The following is a 16,790-nucleotide window of genomic DNA, read 5'->3' on the forward strand; positions in this document are numbered from 1 at the left end:
AATCAGGCAAATCTACTGGTTATTCGACAATTGAAGAGTCGTAGCGTATTGTTATTTGCTTGTGAATTGTTGAAACAACAGTACCATGACTGGAGGATCGAATATCTGATATCGGAAATGAAGTTGAGATCAGAGAATCTACTCTTTCTGCTCACGCCTGTTTTCTCATAAAGAATATGTCTTAAAAGGAGGAACACATTCGAGATATCCCTGTCAACTTGTTGGGTCAACCTAGAGAAAGGTTTCTTCAGGTTCTATGGAATTCCTCCTGTCTGCATTCCCTACTATTTTCAGTTGATGATGAGTCGCCTTCTACTCTTTCCAATGACGCTACTAATTCTGAACTCAGGTTAAAAGATCTAAATTTGAGAGTAAATATAGCGTCGCCCGGTTCAATAGAACACACCAACAAGCTCGCTTAGCTTGAAAGAATACACCAGCAAGTTAGCATCTGACCAACATGAATACGAATCAGATGGCTCACTTTACCTTGATTGTCCTTTTGTTGATGATCTCCAAGCAAATAAGAGGTGGCAGGTCCAGGTATCAGAGAATGGGGTAACTCAGCGAAGAGAGCAAGTGAAGAGCCTACAGATTGCCCAATTGTTTCCAAGATTACTCACAGATATGTTCCAGATTCTCAAGAATTCCTTCAACACTGTCGAGCTTGTCAGGAAGTGGGAAGGATTGCAACAACTTCAGACCCTTGCACATAATGAACACCTGCAATTCTTTCGAACTGAGTTGACTCCCCAGAAGTTGCATAATTCGTAGTCTCAATTGCAGCAGGAACAGAAAGTTCTACCTTCAGATATGGAATTTGACCTCAAAGCAATGGGGTTCAGGACAGCAAAAGGATTCTGTACCTGTGGAGATTGAAACTGATCTAGCTGCCTATCACATCAAGGGTATCCTTAGTTTGCTCTTGATGAATAAATAGGAAGCACATACAGACTTTATTCGTTTGTCCAGCTAAGAGACCAATTGATACAGAATTCTGGAACTGTTATGGAATTGATAGAGCTTTTAATAGAAATACAGATCAAACACCATCATTAAAGATGAAAACCAAGTTCAGTACAGATTGTTTAAGACAGAAAGAAAATAGTCTCCGTGCGTGACAGAAGTTAAGAACGGTATCTAAACATTCTTGCTCTCTAATGGAATTCCTCAGCAAACAGCAGAATTTGAATCATGTATTCGAAGTAGTCAGGATGTCTCTCCAAGTAATGAAGTCTTCACACAGGAAGCTTAAGTATGCAGAAAATGGTTTATTTGACCACAGGCCACATGAATCGAACTATATTATGGCAGATTGAGGTAAAATTTGAAAGGCTTAATCAATTGAAAACTAGCATGATACAGGGAACCTCCCAATGCAGAAAATTGGAAATTCTGAACCTTTTATTCAGTATTTGACTTCTGTTGAAGAGAATCCAGTTGAGCTTACAAATCAAGATGTCTTTTAAGTTGAAGCATTTGACAGTTGAACACTTTTGCAGGGAATCGGTCCCTTCTATCCAGAATTTCCCAGCTTCACTTCATGGCAACCTTGCTACACACACCTCCTCCTCTATTTGCTTCTTTGATTGGGAACTTACTGTTTTAAATTGAATTTTTGAACCCTTGTTCAACTAAACATTCCCGGCTTTGAAAAATTCATCTTAGATCCTTTCTAGGTATAAAATCCAGATTCTAACACACTCTCGCTGCCATTTTCCTTCCGGCACGCGTTTTCACTATTTTATTTGATTTTCAATCGATTTTCTTGATTTTTCAAAAAGCATGAACAAACTCCATAATTCCAAGTCATGGAATTTATGGAATCAACTCATGCGAAATTAATTAGGGCTTTGGTGGGGGCCCGACATTCATAACACTCACTTCAATACCGTTTACTTGATATGTTGATTTTTGATTCTTCTTGATGAAATACTTGAATTCACTTAATATTTATTGTTGAGATGCTCTTGTTTCCCATAGAGGAGTACTAGCTTGCTATCCAGGTACGCTCTCTTCTCATCTATTTTTTTTAGAACTCTATGGACTTGTATGTCATTGATGACCATATCCATATTTGACGTGATTCTTGAATGTCTTGATATATGCCTGATTTGCTTGAATAAAACAAATGTTGTGTGATGTATCTCCAAACTAATCTCTTATGTTTTATGATAGCGCTTGGGAAGCCGTCCAGGTACGCATTTTTAACTCTCCTTAATTGTGATTTGATCTTGTTTGATATGTTATGTTTTTGGAATCACCTAGCCTACTTAGGTATCCATGATCAACCATTTAATTGCCACACTTCCCTTAACTTAGTCAGTAGAGACCTCTTTAGGGCTTAGAGGGGTGTTACCTCCTAGAGGTACCTTCCCAATAAGTAACCTGATCCCCGGACCTAGACTCGGGTTTCTCAAAGACATGTTTTTTCCAAAACTATGGAGTCACTTTTTAGGGTTTTTCTTTCTTGTTTTATTTTCCCTTTAAAATAAAAATAAAATAGGTGGCGACTCCAACTTTTTTTAAAATTAAATTTTCACAAATAAAAAGCGAGTCTCGCCTATCGAGTGGGGACGCACGTGAAAAATGCGGGTCCACAATATGCCAGTTTTAAAACATTTTGCCTAAGGTACATTTGATAAAACTCGGGTTTGAATGAATTTGAAAGTTTAAAGAATAAACCGAGTTTTTCAAAGATGCATGAAATGACATGAAAACCTTAAGTGCACCCATGCATTCATCTTACATTCATTTCCTATGATCAAGGGACTTCCAATAATCTCGGTCTTGCATCCATTTGGTCCTTGGATGAATTTCCGAAATTATACTTGAGATTCTTTACCATTAAAAATAATTAGCCACTTAACCATGGTTTGTTATCATCAAAACCTGATTAGGAGAACCCTTGGGCTAACATTGTATCATATTGTTATCTTCCTCAAGAAGCTCATTAAGAAAGGTAGTCTTAACATCTATTTGCCAAATTTTGTAATCCAAATTAACTGCAATTGACAAGAGTATCTTGATGGACTTAAGCATGACTACTGGCAAAAAAGTTTTCTTATAATCAAAACCAAGTTTTTGATTATAACCCTTCACAACAAGCCTTGCTTTCAAGGTTTCAAACTTTCCATCGACTCCTCTCTTCCTCTTATAGATCTACTTACACTGTATGGGTTTTATCTCTTTAGTTGCTTCTAAAAGAGACCAAACCTAATAAGAGTACATAAACTCTATCTCAGATTTCACAGCCTCATTCCATGAAAAAGCATCAGTGTTAGCCATTGTTTCATCATAATTTATGGGACTAGTTTCAACTCCTCAAGGATTGTCTCGAAAGACTCTTCCAAGAATATAAACCTATTTCATTTTGAATAATCCTTCCACTACAATGAGGCTCTGGTGGAGTACTAGAATCAGTAGGTTTACTTGGTATATGGTTTAATAAATCATGTATCGCTCTTATGATAATGGGTTCATTAATAGTCTTAGACCACCCTAAATCACTTCTTATTTATTTATTCACCATATAGTCTTCTTCTAAAAATCTAGCATTTGTGGTAACAAACACCTTTTGATCAATTGGACTATAAAAGAAATAGCCTCTTGTCCTTTTCAGGTAACCTATAAATAGTTAAACATTTGATCTAGATTCTAATTTGTTAGCCTTCTTCTTTAGCGCATGTCTTGGGCACCCCTATATGTGGTTGTGGTGTAAACTATGTTTACATCCACTCCACATCTTTAAAAAAGTAGTAGGCACTGACTTGGTAACTATCTTAAAGTCTCTATTCCAAAATATTAAGTGGGAGTCGGCCATAGGCAAGCCCATAGCCTCCAAGATTGAGCTCATCATGATTTTGGGTGAATCATCATCCTAAAGATGGCGTGACCCAAGGAATCAAAGGATATGGACTATCCATTATAGACGAGACTATATATGTTTGTAATGGGAGTAGTCAATCCTGAAGATGGAACTCTTCACTTGTAACAATGATGTTAACAATCTTGGTTACACACTTAACTTAGACATGAAGTGGTAGAATCACCTAAAGTGCTCCCACTTGTATGGGCTAAGTGCTAAATAAAAAGGGTATGTTGATTAATGCCTTAGGATAACTTTTAAAGTTTAAGGTAAGTTGATCAATTAGAGAGGGTCTCTACCCTAGTAATAAGAGTCATGACTTGCCTAAAGTAAGCTTGATTCTTATGATACTAGAATACCTTGCAAAAGGACATGTAGTTTGAGAGCAGTACATTTTTTCTAAATTAATTACCAACTTGCCTTGAATGCTCAGTCCCTTTTATTAATGGATGGAATTATTATATTTATTATGGATGTCATGTCTTTAACCTATCACCTATTATCTTTTGTTTAAATTAGACCTAATTATAAACTGAAAATAATCTAGATATAGTATTAATTGCATAGAAGTTGATTTTGGTAGAGTTTGTTATTTACTTTGAACAAACCTATCATAAAGTAAGAGAAACATATCAAAGATGGCATAAGACGGGTCAAAAGACCAAGTCTTTCATACTTGGATCTTTAGATAATGTGTTGCAAAAGTAACACATGTCTATTGCCATTGTCTATGATATTCTCTTTAAAGTTGCAAGGGTTATTTGGTGATAAAGGGAAGTCAACTAAACAAGTTGCCCTTAAGACTATTATAAACACCAGGATTCATGTTATCTTAGAGATCTTACCAAATTCCTTTGGGATGGGTAAGAAGATTTTCAAAGAGTGGAAGGGTGTTCATATGGAAGTCAAGGTTCTTAAGGCTCTTCTACCAAGAAGAAAAAGAAAAAGAAGAAGAAGAAGAACACCAAATAAAGAAAGTTCAAGAAAATGAATGAGAGAACAAACTCATGGGCATTGATTCCTTTGTGACCTTTTAAGACACTAGAAAAAGAATGCTCAAAGTGCCTAAGGATAGGCAAATACACATCATATTCTCATTGTTAAGTAAATAGTGGTGGATTTCACCAATTATGGTGAATAGATTCTAGGTCCACTATCTGTAGTTCTTTACAGGGTTTTTCAACAAGTGAGAAGGTCACATGATGGGATTATACTTACCTTAGCTTCAGTTGCAAGGTTAGTTGTGCAAGCTAGTGGGAGGTATTACATTTTTTATGTGAGACTCCATTATCATTTTTCCAAGTAATGAGAATAGTAAAATCTCACTAAAAGAAAGAACCAAACATTAATCAAACATTTGGCTTCCAAAGCCTAGGTCATATTAATCTAAATAGGATCCAAAGACTAATTAAGTCTAGAATTTTTTATTTCAGAAGATCTTTCAATCTACGAATCCCATATATGTGGCAAAATGACAAAAAGACCCCTTTATTTTTAAAGGACATGGAACCAAGGAATGTTTGGAGTTAGTGCATACTCACATGTATGAACCTTTTTGTGTTTGTGCATGGAAAATATGGGTATTTGATTATTTTACTAATAAATACTCTAGGTTTGGATATGTAGATAAGAAGTCTGATGCCTTTGATAAATTCATTGAATTTAAGGTAGAATTGGATAACCTATTAAGTAAACATATCAAGGCTCTTCGGTTAGATAAAGGCGGTGTGTCTAGTAGGTTCAATCATTTCCATATAGAGCATGAGATGATATCCTAATTGTGTGCACCAAGGACTCCATTGCAAAATGGAGTAATAGAAAGAAGATATTGAACTTTTATAGACATAGAGAGATCGATGATTGGTTTCTCATTACTTCCCATATTCTTTGGGGATATATCTTAAAGACTATATAATACCTCTTTTTCTAAAGAGATGTATCGGTTTATATGATATTCAAGAGGATTTAGGGATTATTACTTTATAGTCAGGATTATCAAAAGGTGTTTGTTGCTACAAATACCAGATTTCTGATGAAGACTATATGACATGTAATTAGGCAAACAATAATATAGATTGGAGAATACTAGAAGATAGTTCCACTATACACAAGATACTATGGATCCAGTACCAACCATTTCCATTTCTAGTACATTGATGACTCATTGTAGTGGAAAGGTTGTTAAACAACCAGACCAATTCATGTATTTAGGAGAGTCTTTCGAGACCATTCTAGAGGAACATGAGATTGATCCCATAGATTATGATGAAACAATAAGTGATGTGGATGCACATCTTTGGCAAAAGCTACAGAGGCAGAGTTAGAATCCTTATGATTCTAATGTAGTTTGGGTTCCTGTAGAAGCACCTAAAGAGATAAAACCCATAGGTGTAAGTTGTTCTACAAGAGGAACAAATGAGTAGATGAAAAGTTGAGATATATGTGGCTAAGTTATAGCTAAAGGTTATAGTTCGAAACATTGTTTCAAATATAGGAAACTTTTTCACCAGTAGCCATATTCAGATCCATCAAAGTACTCTTACCCATTACGGTGTATCTCATTTATGACATATTGCAATAGGATGTCAAGATAGTGTTCTTAAACGATTATCTTGATATTAGCATCTATATGATGTAACCAAATATTTTCATAGCAAAGGGCCTTGTGTGTACAAGAAATTTCAGGGAAACATGGTAGAGTTCTAGGATCTTGTAGGTAGATGACAATCTACTTTTTGAGAATGATGTAGGAGTATTGTCATTAGTCGAGATTTGGTTGTCTACTCGGTTCTAGATTTAAATCTAGAAGTGGCACAATATATTCTTGGGTTTAAAGTACTTAGGGAATACAAGAATAAGAAAAATGCATTATGTTAAGGACACACTCAAGTATTTTTTTAGAACGAGAGATTATGTGCTTATGCTCTAAAGTGTTAAGATGGTTTAGAGGGTGACTTGATGGTTGACAAGATACCATATGTGGAGAACCTGGTGGATCCCTTCACCAAGATATTGACAAGGTGTAGACCTTCCATTATATCCCTTCAGCACATGTCTTTAAGTTCACTTCCAATGCTCCACAGTAGTTCCTTGGTGGCCTGTTGCTACTCATACTACTTGACTTTTTTGAGCCACCTTAGAGACTTTAGTTAAGGGATTTATCTAACCCCTCATTGTGCTCTTAGCAGCCCTAATTTAGACTTAGGTTTCTTCCTTCCTTTCTAGGATAGCTTTTAGGTGCACTTGGCCCACTTGGGCTCACTTAGGCCCACCTAGGCTCACTTGGGCCCATTTTTGACACCTTAGACCCACTTAAACTCACTTAGGCCCACCTAGACTCACTTGGGCCCACCTAGACTCACTTGGGCCCATTTTGGCACAGCTTGGCCCACTTAGGTTTGTCTAGTCTTGCTTAGGTCACCTTTCAAGTATAATTGCATGGCTTGTATGACTAGCACATGTTTGATTTTTTTTAGTTTATTATTATTATTATTATTATTATTATTATTATCATTATTGTTATTATTATTATTATTATTATTATTATTTTATTAGTTTTATTCATTTACCTATTCATTTTTTTAGAAAATGGCATGAGAGTTGAGATTTTAGTTTTTCCTAATTGCATGAATCAATACTTACATATTTATTTATTTAGTATATTTACTTATTTATCTTTTAAGGGAAATTGTGCGATGTTGATTCCATTTTTTTTTAAGACACAATGATCCATGTACACTACTATTGGGAACCCTATGAGGATGATATCATCAGTGGACGATCATCTTACCATGATAGGAGCATCATGTGTCTTCTATAGAATTCCCATCACCATACATGGATCCATTTTGAGGGACACTATCAAAAACTTGGGAGAACCTTCACCAGATGTCCTAAAAAGCACCATTACATGTCCACAGAAAACATTGTGATCACCACACATCTTAGATAATTCACACGTGAGGGGCATGCATGCATTTGAAGTTGGTGAGGGTTGTCACATGAGGAGGTGGCGCTAGAGATCACACATTTTTAGAGGCTCTTTGGAAGGCTCTAGTGGGGGGTTATGGAACATTGGAGGAGAATTCTAGAAGCTCAAAATTTCATAGAGAACACAGGTCACTAGCAAGGCATCAGGAGGAGACTATCATGTTGCAGGAAGATGATGGTCACTCGTTATAGAGCATTTTTCTGGAGTATTCTAAGAGATTCGGGAGGAAAGTACAAGAGGAGATGATGTGTTTTTCATCCTGGACATCGTGAGGAGCACTATTTTAGGAGTACAAGAGGATTGTGGGATGAATTATCCCCATGCATTGACTCTTTGGAGAGCATCACCATTAGTAGGGAGAATCAACACACTTTCACATGATGACGTCACACGAAAAGAAGCAAGGGATAACATGCATATCACACCACAGAGTAACAGTTGGAATGACATCTTGCGAAAAAAAGCAAGGGAGGAGTAACAACTAAACTTTTCTCCTAGGGATTTAGAGATTTCAAGATTCCATTATAGAAAGTACATCAAGCATGATAAGATCAAATCACAACCATTTTGGAATTCTCAAGAGTTCTTAGTAGGATTCTTCAAATTCATCTTCTTTCATCACCAGGAATTTCTCATCGTCATCAGATTCATCACCACATATCAGAAGTTTTTTTTTTTTCTTTTCGGAAGCTAGGTATTTTCTAAACAGGTGTGTCTCTGCCAGCAGTGAGCATCACCTCCATAGGGGCGCCATTAGTTGGAGGAGACAAGCCTTATTTATAGTAGTCTTCTGCATATCTACACCAATGCACCACATTTCCATAAAAAAACAACTCATTGAAGCCACACATAGACCAACTTTTGATACTGATCATCACCGCCATTATCATTCTCTGCAATTCATCGTAATCATGACACACTGACTGGGGAGATTTGATCATGTTCGATTCTATCATCATATATCCAATTTCAATTCTCACCATCATATCTCTTTTTTGATCATTATTGATTTATTTTTTGAATCATCTTGAATTTTCGGAAAAAACACATCAAGAACATATCCACAACAGATTCATAGATTTGATCATCATGCATTAGGTTTAATGGGATATTTTTTAGCATTCTAAAGAGGTTAGGAGAACGAGCTCTCTATTATTTTTTGGATCATCATCTACTAGGTTCTAGAAGAGTTGATCAACAGTTTTTGTATCTGGATAGTGACAGATCTCCATCAACAAGGCATCATTTGAGGAACATCATTTGAACATTCATCTTCAGGTGCATCATCTTGATATCTGGACCAAGATAACACCAATTGGAGTTCTCCCATCTGTAGACTCTCAATTTTATCCCTTTAGCACATGTCTTTAAATTAATATCTGGTGCTCCACAATAGCGTCTTGGTGGCCCATTACTACTCGCACTACTTACCTTTTTTGAGTCACATCGGAGACTTTGGTTGAGAGACTATCTGACCCCTTATTATGACCCTTGACAGCCCTAATTAAGACTTAGGTTTTTCTTGCTTTTTTAGGATAGTTTTTAGATACACTTGGCCCATTAGGCACCATCCTAGGCCCATTTAGTCTCATCTTAGGCCCATTTAGGCACACTGGGCCTATTAAGACATTTTTAGCGTGACTTGTATGACTTGCGTGTTGGCATGGCTCGAAGGGCTCAGTTTTTGTTTATTTGTTTATTTTTATTTTTAGTTTTAGTTTTATGATTATCAATCACTCGTTTTTTTTATTTGTTATCTTCCTCTTTATATTATTTTCTTTAACTTATGTATTTATTATTGTTTTACTATTTTCTAATTTGTTTATTTATTTAGTTATTCATTCAATTATTTACTTTCAAAAGTGTCATGCTTTTGCAAGAAAATTTACCATTGGAGTTTAAGGAAAGTGGGACTCTCCATGGAAGGTTTTTGGAGGGGAATTTGAAATTGGGAAGATTGCTTTTGAATGAAGAGATTGAAAAAAAAGGAAAAGAAGAAAATGAGAAAGGAAATAGGAGAATTTTCCTTTTCTGGAGCAGATTTTAGGTTTTGGGAGGTGAGATATATATGTGAGAGAGGATGTTGAAAAAAAAGAGGGGAGATTCTTGATTTGTCTTGGAAAGAAAAGCACACAAGAGCGGGAGAGAGGTGATTGCAGCCAAGGTTCTTCAGGTACGTTTCTGGTTATTCTCGGAATTCTTACTCATGTTCGATTTCTCCATGTGTTCGTTTCTAAATATCTAATATATTGTTGATTGGTGTGGACATTAAGGGCCACAAGTTGTTTTGCTGAGATTGGTCATCTACTTCTTTGCCATATTTGAATTTGATTATTTTATATGTCATTGATGACTTCGGAAGTAGATAACTCCATGTCTGAATGTGATTTTGCTGGGTTTCCATTTAAATCATATTCTGCATTTTTCCCTTTGTTTTTAGCCCATGGATTAATATCTGAAGTGGGGGCTATCTATGTTTATTGATCAACACCTTCTGCCTTTTCCTTCTCCAAGTTTTACTTCAATTTTTTATTTTATCTATATTCTTTTCCCTGCATGGTGTTCGAACCCTTGCTCTTGTATTTGGGTATACGTTGAGGAGTGATATAAGTGTCGATATGAGGGATGAACCGTGCGGTGATCCTACTCAAACATTGGATAATTGATTCCGAAGTATTGTAATGGATTGTGGAGACTGGAGGTAGCGTCTTATTGGCATCAGATTTGGCTTTTCTAACCCTATAGAATTCAATGGCCCGTACAGAATCGCAGCTCCAGAGGTTATTTGCAAGCATAGTTAAATGGGTTAAAGCCAAGTTAATATATTCTCTTGCTTTCGAATGATCACATTATCATCGCCCAACACCACCTTTATCCCTTCCAATTCCCCTAGTGCTTCTGACCGTAAGAATAATAGTGTCGGAGAAAGCAGTTTGACTTGTAAAGCAGAGGCAAAGATGGCTTACTGTGTCTCATTAGTTCCCACTATAAAGAACAGAGCAGTTGGATGGCTTCAATTTCTTAGAGAAAATTCAACCCATTTACTAGGATATCCAGATTCGCTATATCAACTTACTGTTAGAATTGTGTTTGATGCATGAAAAACTGAAGTTTGAAGTCTGATCCCTTCCAGATAAAGTAGTTGCTATCTTAGAACTTGTAAGTATCTAGGAGTAGCATTATGGTTGAGGAGAATGACTTGAATGAAAAAAAGACATATATGCATGAAGCCACAATATCAAGCAGGGGAGCATTTGAAACAGAGACTGTGAAAAGCTCTGGCCAGAATGGGAAACAACAAGATTTGGAGAAGATCAAGGAAGAGGGGAAGCCCAGCACAGTTCCATTTCACAAACTGTTCTCTTGTGCAGATTCTGCTGATATGTTGTTGATGATTACCGGCACAATAAGTGCTGTTGGGAATGGAATATGTATGCCTCTTATGGTAATACTTTTTGGGAACCGGATTGATTCTTTTGGACAAAACCAGAGCAACAAAGATGTGGTTGATGTAGTATCCAAGGTTTCTCTGAAATTTGTTTACTTGGCTGTGGAGGCTGGCAGAGCAGCATTCTTTCAAGCGGCTTGCTGGATGGTCACAGAGGAGAGGCAGGCTGCAAGAATTAGAAGTCTGTACTTGAAAATTATATTGAGACAAGATATTGCTTCCTTTGATAAGGAAGCAAACTCAGGAGAGGCTATCGGAAGGATATTTGGAGACACTATTCTAATACAAGATGCCATGGGTGAGAAGGTAGGGAAATTTATACAGCTGGTATCGACGTTCATTGGAGGCTTTGTCATAACATTCATTAAAGGGTGGCTTCTTACCCTTGACATGTATCATCAATTCCTCTTCTTGTGATGGCTAATGGAGCTATGTCTCTCTTCTTATCCAAGATGGCCCACCTACAGGACTTGGCTTCCCTGATAATGCTGTTGCAGATGCTGAAGCCCCTCGCTCATCATAATAGCCTCCAGAAGTTCTTCCACCATTTGACCATTTTCACATTTTCAGCAATTATACAAAATCAGAACGATGCATCCTCAGAAATACAAAGATCTTGTATGCCCATTTGCTCAAAATTGTTATTCTACAATCTAACACCTTCATGGTCGATTCTTTAATGGATTGGTACTGTAAATCCAATTCCATGGTTCATGCGCCCAAATTGTTTGATAAAACTCCTCACCCAAATGTTATTTCTTGGGATATTTTGATTTCAGGTTGCAACCAGAACTTTTCATTTGAGGATTCGTGGAGGAATTTTTGTAAGATGCGTTTTTTTAGGATTTGACCCCAACCAGTTCACTTATGGGAGTGTTCTTTCGGCTTGTATTGCCTTAGAGTCTCCTTTGTATGGTGAACTGGTATGTTCACTTGCACTGAAAAATGGGTTCTTCTCAAATGGGTATGTTCAGGCTGAAATGATTGATCTGTTTACGAAGCTTTGTAGCTTTGAAGATGTTTTATGGGTCTTTCAAGACGTTTTATGTGAGAACGTGGTTTGCTGGAATGCTATCGTTTCTGAGGCTGTTAAAAATAAGGAAAATTGGGTTGCTTTAGATCTTTTCTGCTAAATGTGTTGAAGATTTTTTTTACGCTAAATAGTTTTACGTTTTCAAGCACTTTAACAACTTGTGCTGAACTTGAAGAACTTGAGTTTGGAAGAGAGATACAAGGATGAGTAATTAAATGTGGTGCAGGAGAAGATGTTTTTTGTGGGGACTGCCATCATTAATTGGTATGCCGAATGCAGGGATACGGATCAAGCTGTGAAGGAATTTTTGTGAATGCCAATCTGCAATGTAGTTTCCTGGACTACCATCATTTCTAGTTTTGTTTAGAAGGATGATGACACTAATTATTGAAAGAGGTATGCAGCGAAAAAGGTAACAATGGGGATGGTGATCTTTGTCATGATAAAGGTTTTGAACATCACGATTCATGCTTCAAACGCTCAAAAGTATGTGATAGTTTTGAAGTGAATCAGAAGTCATTGTCAAGAAAAAAATGTGAAGGTTCCGGAGTTGGGCAAGCAGGTGATAAGAGCTTATTTCGAACCATCTATGTTATTATCAACTCTCTGTTAATTCATGTTCTGTTTCATGCTTTCAAAGAGCAAGTGCACGCAGCTGTCCTATTAAAAAGCACTTTACAGCAGTGCCTTACCCTAGTGTAGAGACTGGTACCAAAAAGCAAATGTCTTATGGCTTCATTTCTTCCTACTTATGAAGATTGGATCATGCCCATAAAGAGCAATTCTGAACAAAACAGGAACCTACGTTCAGATCTCTTCTAAAACAGAGTCTCATGTCCAGCGTGCTCTGAGGCTTTTCTTCCTTAATGGAGAGCAGGAATATCAACATTTCTACTAGTTGAATTGTGAATAGTCGAGTATCCAACTTATAACTGCATATATTCAGAACATATCTTCTCAGGCTTGAATGATCTACCTGTTTATGAAGAGGTTGTTGAAGTTGCATAAATAATAGATGAAGTTCTTGATGACAATAACAATGGATCGATGTTAAGATGCATTAGTATATCCAATTCCCGCCTATTCATTTCCTATTCAAAGTCAACTCAAGCTTCAATTTCTGAATCAAAAGCTACATTCCTTTCATGCCTTTCAGCATCAAGGGTATACTCCAAAGCGATCTTGTTGGGAATTTCCTTTCTCAAATGTGAGCGCAATCAGCTGTGTAATTTATGGTCTAAAATCATCGAATGGTTGTGCTAAGGTATGAGGATGCAGTACATGTACTGAAACATTTGCTGGATGGTTTTACTTATGATCGAAGAAGAGGATATTAGACCTTGAGATCGTCATGTTGATTTGGAATATCTAGGACATCTCAATGAGAGACTGCCAGTTACTGAAAATAGACTTAATCGGGCTGATATTACTAGATTACAATGGAACTTGATATCATTTTCGGAGAGATCCGTTCCTGAAATATATAATCAGGATCTGAACTTGGTGTAAGTGAAAGAAAGCAAGTGTCATTCTGAAAGGTATTCACTGTCTGTCTCTTTGTCTGACTGATGAATATTCCTCTAGTGCTCATGCATGAAAGCAGTAGCACCAACAGCAACAACAGCAGCAATAGCAGCAGTAGCAGCAGCCTCAGCAACAGAAGCAGCATCTGCACATTTCACAGACACCTTTTACTATATATGGGAGTGTTGGTGGTAATTATCACTCATATACAGGCACTAATGTTAATACTTCAACAACATCTACAAAACAACAACCTCATGATTCCCAAATGAGACGAGCGTCCCTTCACCAAAATATTGGTTTAACTCAGAAAGGAGGAACGAGTCAAGCCATGAATCCAATGAGTGTGCCCCAAATTTGAGAGGCAGAGTTCTGTTACTGATCCCAAGAGAGTGCATGGTGGATCTTTTCCTCATCCATCAAATAGTTCGACATTGCAACAGAGTTCTGTTCCTTGGCAATCATCAACAAATAAAGAGCAGATCTTGTCAATGGCTTATGTAAAATAGGAACCAGCTGATCAAACTAATGAGCAGCAGCAAAAATCCCAACTGTCTACCCCACAGAGTTTGTCTTCTTTCCTTGCTGTACAGGTTGAAAAGTGAAATGCCATTCCAGGAATTTTAAAAGATGAATCTTTGGAGAAGCAGGCTTCTAGAATTGGTTTCTCATCATCTATGAGTATGTTACCTCCAAATTCAGTTTCATCTTCCATGGGGACACATCTGAACCTGTCAAGTAATGAATTTAAGGGTTCAAACAAGATACCCATTGTTTAGAGAAGTCATCAGAATCAATTTCCTCAAGTCACTCTCCAAGAGACTCAAATGCAATATCACTGCTTATGAGAACTACCATAGAGTCTATGTTCCTGAGGGACAGTCTCCTAAGTCTGATCCCAAGGAGCCTTTGAGGGTTTATGTTCTGTTCCAGGATATACAGAAAATGTTGTCAAGTGAGACTGCTGTCATTGCTGAGACTAGAGATTCTTGGTTTAACTGTCAGAAACTGAAATTGCCTAGGGGATGCAGATATGAGTTCCAATTGCAATACGGATCAATTGGTTGGTTAGTAGGTGTCACTCTTGGGTATGCATAGGTCGTGCCAAACAAGAGGGTGATGATTGCTTGCATTGGTAATGGTAGTTTTTACGTGACTCTGCTAGATATCTCTACAATGATCCTCTACGAGCAGGGGAAGGCATATTTGGAAGAGTACATCAACCCTTGCGCATATCTTTCTAGGAAAAGTTTGTGGGGAATTGCTTTACCATTAGGTGGCTCAGCTTAAAAACTTGAAGGTGAAGGAGCAGGTTATACCACAACTTGGAAAATAATCTGGTTACCTCATGAGCTCCGTGTTGATCCTCCAACCTTCTGTTCTGGGTCAGTAACCAGTTCCAATTCCTGGTCCCACCACTGATCAATTTGAAGGAGCCTAGTATGCTCCTCCCCGGCTACTAGGATATCTAATACTGCCTGCCATCTTGAAGTTTGGATTTTCAAGGATGATTGATACGCTTAGGTGCTGGCTTGTCTATCTCTAACTTGAGGATGGGTATCAAAATGCTCTAGAAAACCCACTGAAGCAGCTACTATCTTCATGGAAGAATGCTTGCAATGCCTAAAATGCTCATTGATGGTACAGTTGAGTATGAAGATGGAAGCTTGCAACTGTTTTCAGTTTAATCTATGGTGATTAAAGGACTGGCAAAGTCAGTTTCACAGGTTGACAACATGGCTTCCTTGAGCAGTGATATCTTCTGTGATATATTGAAGCATTTCGATGGCGACCCAGCTTTGACTAGTGCAACCCATGCTTGTGCAGTATTCTGTTCAATCTCAAGATGAGAGATTATGGGGAAATGTATGTTCGTCCATGTGGCCTTCAACCAACTGAGAAGATGTCAAAAGTTCAATTTCATCTATTGGTGGATTCAGAAAGTTCTATGCAGACTGTTTTCCACTCATGGTAAATAAGGAAGTTCTTGAATTTCAATGGTATTAATGGATACACTTGAGGACGAAAATTTAAAGGGAATGGGGAAAGCTCATTAACGCGTTAGGGGATCTGCACTTGTTCTGGCTGCTTTACTTGATCAGTTTTATGGTGATACTATGAAAAACCTAATTGAAAACAGCCCAGGTCATGGAGACCATTCTGGAAACTGCTAGCTTGTATGTTGGTGCAAAACCCATTTTAGTTTTCAGGGATTGTGCCTTAGTAGGCTGATGAACCTCCTTGAAAGGCGTCTCTCGCGTGATGACGAGGAAGATGAAGAAAAGTTAGACAAGAGCCGCTAGTCACCTAACTTAGATACATTGTGCATAATGATTGCAGATCGTGTATATATGGATGCTTCCCTTAGCCTATCATCATCCTAAAAATTCCAGAATTCTTGGTTATGCTGCAGCTTGTAAATAAAGATGGACAGATTGAAGGAGTAACTCCTGGAAAAGGTCTTTTATCTATCACCAGAGGGAACAAACAACTTGATGCTTATATACAATCAATACTTAAGAACATAAACCGTATGATATTGTATTGTTTCTTGTCACCATTCTTGTTTAGTTCGGAGAGGATGATTTGTTTTCATGCTTAGGTTTGTGAATTGGACCTAAGGAAAAGGCATCTCCAAATTCTTCAGAGGAAGATACAGGAACTGATATCTGCACAGTTCTACAATTTTAGTTGCTCGCAGATGAATAATATTCTGTCCCAGCAATTTTAATATTGAAATAAGTCGAAGACTAAATTATCGTACCCGTGTAGATTTATTTTCTCTTCTCCAAGACCAAAGACAAAATGCTGTGAATATGGTAGTTAGTGTTGACAAATATCTATTGATGCATCGCTGGGCTGCACTAGAGGACTTGCTTGTCTCCAAACCGAACCAAGTGTGCTGTTATTATGTGGATGCAGCATA

The 16,790-nt window shown here is 37.4% G+C and overlaps 1 pseudogene; it reads left to right on the forward strand.

The window, feature by feature from the left end:
* Positions 1 to 9,730: 9,730 nt before the first annotated feature.
* LOC109123443 (ABC transporter B family member 11-like) lies at positions 9,731 to 16,418 on the forward strand (annotated as a pseudogene).
* The last annotated feature ends 372 nt before the right edge of the window (positions 16,419 to 16,790 follow it).

The sequence above is a fragment of the Vitis vinifera genome, chromosome 12 (assembly GCF_030704535.1).
Source record: "Vitis vinifera cultivar Pinot Noir 40024 chromosome 12, ASM3070453v1".
NCBI lineage: Eukaryota > Viridiplantae > Streptophyta > Magnoliopsida > Vitales > Vitaceae > Vitis > Vitis vinifera.